Genomic DNA, 4,325 nt, shown 5'->3' with positions numbered 1-4,325 from the left:
GAAAGTTCTGGACACAGATGTGGAGTTTATAAGTCAACTCTATGCTGGTGATGATTATAGTCAAGGATGTAGATAAGACCTCCCTATAACGTAAGGGAAAATGAGGAGAATAAATGTCCAAGACATTTTATCAGTTAGGATTTTTTTTTTCTTTTCTTTTCTTTTTTTTTTTTTTTTTGAGGCAGAGCCTCACTTTGCCGCCCTCAATAGAGTACTGTGGCATCATAGCTCATGCCACCTCAAACTCTTGGGCTCAAGCATTTCTCTTGCTTCAGCCTCCCAAGTAGCTGGGACTACAAGCACCTACCACAACACCTGGTTATTTTTAGAGATGAGGTCTCACTCTTGCTCAGGCTGGTCTTGAACTGCTGAGCTCTGGAGATCTTGACTCATAAAAAAGAAAGAAAAGAAAAGAGAGGAGAGGAGAGGAGAGAAGAGAAGAGATCCCAGTTGCACTTCCAACTTTAGGTACAGATTCTAAAAAAAAGGACCATGACTCACAAAAAAGAGGGAAGGGAAGGGAGAAAAGAAAAAAAGAAAGAAAAAAAAAGATTCCAGCTGCACTTCAAACTTCAGGTACAGGTTCTAAGAAAAAGGAAGAATGGGCGGGGCATGGTGGCTCACGCGTACAATCCTAGCACTCTGGGAGGCTGGTGAGTGGATTGCCTGAGTTCATGGGTTCAACACCAGCCTGAGCCAGAGTGAGACCTTGTCTCTAAAAATAGCTGGGTATTGTGGTGGGCACCTGTAGTCCCAGCTACTTGGGGGGTGAAATAACTTAGGGGACCTGGAAAAATAGACTCGGACCCCCACTTAGGTTAATTAATTGGTAATTTATTTTACCTGCTGCAGGGGCTGCTGCTCTGAGAGACAGTCAGCACCCGGTAAGAGTGTGAGTTACCTTTTATAGGCTTTGTGTAAGCATATTACAGAAGTGAAACGTGGCTGGTTAAGGGGGATTACAACTCAGGTAGTCATAGATACAGCAATAGAACAATAATTAATACAGTTTCAGTTGACAATGGACACATTTTATATCACAATGGTTATGGTTATATAACAGTAATTAATCAAGTCTCAGTGAGTTTTTCACCATTGTTCATCTACTGAGAACTTGGGGGCTTTATGAAACTTGAGACTTTTTTCCTTGTACCTGAAGCTTGTTCTTGGCAACCCTAGGAGGAAGAAGGGGGCCTGGGAACGTGGCTGGAAAGCACATTCTCAGCCACCCTGGGATGAGGAGGGACTTGCCTTGTTCCTGGAGTCGACTCTGGGGGGAGAAGGGAGGAGGAGGGAAATGGGCTGGAGAGGGTGGGGGGGAACAGGAGTGGGCAGGGGAAAGAGGGCTGGGTTACAACAGGGGGCTGAGGTAAGGGAATTGCTTAAGCCTAAGACTTTGAGGTTGCTATGAGCTGTGATACCATAGCACTCTACCGAGGGTGACAAATAAAAGAATGTCTCAAAAAAAAAAAAAAGAAAGAAAGAAACCTTTCCTTTGTCAGGTTGTCTTTTTTTTCCCCTTCAGATTAATATGAGGGTACAATTAGGTTACATTGTTTGCATTTGGTATGTAAGGTCCCTGTTGTAGTTGTGTCCTGCAACCAGAGGTGTGCCATGTACAGAAATATAGAATGCTTCAAGAATTTGCATGTCATCCTTGTGTAGAGGCCATGCTAATCTTCTCTGTATCATTCCAATTTTAGCGTATGTGCTGCCCCAGTGAAGTGCTGTCAGGTTGTTTTTCTAATGGGAAAGGGAAACTCTCTCCTAGGATTTCTACCCATATCTCATGGTCCAAATTGTGCCCCATGGCCATTCCTAACTTCAAAGAAAGATTTTTAAAAAATGAATATTTCATCTTTCCAGCCTCTATAGTAGCAGAGAGCTTTGGGAGGGGAGGTTAAAATGGATGTTTATTGAGTCAACTTCTAATATCTACCAAACAAGCCTAGAAATCAGAACATTTGGATGATGGAAAAGAAGAGAATCTACAAAGACTACAGTATATTCACAGATCTGGAAGGGGGGATGGAAAGCTATGGATAGCCTAGAAATTAAAGAAAAGAAGTTTCAGATAGAGAGTGCCATCAACATCAAATGCTAGGACGGGTGTGATGGCTCATGCTTGTAATCCCAGCACTTTGGGAGGCTGAGGCAGGCAGATTGCTTGACCTCAGTTCAAGACCACTCTGAGAAAGACTGAGAGTTTAGAGTTTCTAAAAAAGCCAGGCATTGTGGTGGGCACCTGTAGTCCCAGCTACTCAGGAGGCTGAAGCAAGAGGATCTCTTGAGCCCAGGAGTTTGAGATTGCTGGGAGTTATGAGGCCATAGCACTTTATTGAGGACAAAAGTGAGACTGTCTCAAAATTAAAAATAAATAAATAAAAATCAAATGCTGAAGGTGTGGGAGGTGGCAGAGTCATCGAATATAGTAAAACTTAAATGCATATATCAATTAAAGCAGTTAATAGGTCATCGGTGAATTTAGGAAGAGCATATTCAGTGCAGTAGTAGGAACAGAAGTCATGCCAAAAGTGGCTTAAGGGGGAACCTGTGAGACCAGAAAGAAGTAATAGCAAAGATAGAGACATGTTTTGGAAAGCTTAACTGTAAAAGGAAAGTGAGAAATAGGAAAAGAAGTTTAGAATTTCCCACCCTGCCAGTTCTTTTCTCCTTAGCTATTCTTTTTTGTTTATTGGTTTTTCAGATAGGATCTCACTATGTTGTCCAGTTTGGTCTCAAACTTCCAGCTCAAGCAATCCTCTCACACAGCTGAGATTCCTGGCTCATGCCATTGCATCCAGCTCTTTCCTGAGCATTTTCTTGATCTTTAAGGTTTCTGATTTTTTTTTTTTATTAAATCATAACTGTGGCATTTATGGGTTTCAGTGTACTGATTTGATATACAATGTGAAATGCTTACATTGAACTAAGTAATACATCTATCACAATTACACTCTTTTCTTAATAGTTTTGAAATGTACCATTGCATCATGCACATTAGGTGAGGTCCTCCCAAATATTCTCCCACCTCCCCTCCCCTCTCTCTCCTCTTCCCTTCTACTTTCTGGATTATGCTTTACCATTCATATGAATGTGTAGGTGATTATATATTGATTTCATAGTAGTATTGAGTACATTGTACACTTTTTTCCCATTGTTGAGATACTTTACTAAGAAGAATATGTTCCAGCTCCATCCAGGTAAACATAAAAGATGTGAAGTCTCCATCTTTTTCATGGTTGCATAGTATTCCATGGTGTACATTTCCTCAATTTGTTAATCCATTCATGGTTCAATGGGAATTTGGGCTGTTTCCATGTCTTGGCAATTATGAATTGGGCTACAATAAACGTTCTGGTGCAAATGTATTTGTTGTAAAATAATTTTTGATCATCTGAGTATATACTTACTGGTAGTAGAGAAATTGCAGGATGAAACAGTAGGTCTACTTTCAGTTCCTTGAACATTCTCCAAACTTCTTTTTTTTTTTTGGTTGGAGCTGGGTTTGAACCCATCACCTCTGGCATATGGGGCCAGTGCCCTACTCCTTTGAGCCACAGATGCCACCCTATTCTCCAAAATTCTTTCCAAAAAGGTCAGATTAGCTTGCATTCCCACCAGCAGTATAGAAGCGTTGCCTTCTCTCTGCATCCACACCAATGTCTGTAGTTTTGGGATTTTGTGATATGGGCTAATGTTACTGGAGTTAGATGATATCTCAAAGTGGTTTTGATTCTCATTTCTCTGATGATTAAGGATGATGTTTTTTCATGTGTTTGTAGGCCATGTGCCTATCTTTGTCAGCGAAGTTTCTGTTCAAATCTCTTGCCCACCTAGAGATGGGGTTATTTGTTCTTTTCTTATTGATTAGTTTGAGTTCTCTGTAGATTCTAGTTATCAGACCTTTGTTGGAAGCATAACCTGCAAAAATCTTCTCCCATTCTGAAGGTTGTCTGTTTGCTTTACTTACTATGTTCTTGGCTGTGCAGAAGCTTTTTAGTTTGATCAGATCCCAGTAATGTATTTTTAGTGTTGCTTCAATTGTCCGCGGGATCCTCCTCATAAAATATTCTCCCAGGCCAATTTCTTCAAGTGTTTTCCCTGAACTCTCTTCTAGTATTTTTATAGCCTCATGTCTTAAGTTTAAATCTTTTATCCAGTGAGAATCCATTTTTATTAATAGTGAAAGGTGGGAGTCCATCTCAGGCTTCTACAGGTCACCAGCCAGTTCACTCAGCACCATTTGTTAAATAGGGAGTCTTTCCCCCACTGAATATTTTTGATAGGCTTGTCAAAGACCAAATGACAATAAGTAGCTGGGT

General features: G+C 40.7%; 1 non-coding gene across 1 annotated transcript; it reads right to left on the bottom strand.

Annotated features, from left to right (window-relative positions):
- Positions 1 to 1,620: 1,620 nt before the first annotated feature.
- LOC111723493 lies at positions 1,621 to 1,728 on the bottom strand. Its single transcript, XR_002772020.1, has one exon. It is a non-coding gene; the product is annotated as a U6 spliceosomal RNA (small nuclear RNA).
- Positions 1,729 to 4,325: the final 2,597 nt, after the last annotated feature.

The sequence above is a fragment of the Otolemur garnettii genome, unplaced genomic scaffold (genome assembly GCF_000181295.1).
Source record: "Otolemur garnettii isolate 467f Iridium unplaced genomic scaffold, OtoGar3 scaffold00011, whole genome shotgun sequence".
Lineage (NCBI taxonomy): Eukaryota > Metazoa > Chordata > Mammalia > Primates > Galagidae > Otolemur > Otolemur garnettii.
This window is presented reverse-complemented; position numbering and strand designations above follow the sequence as displayed.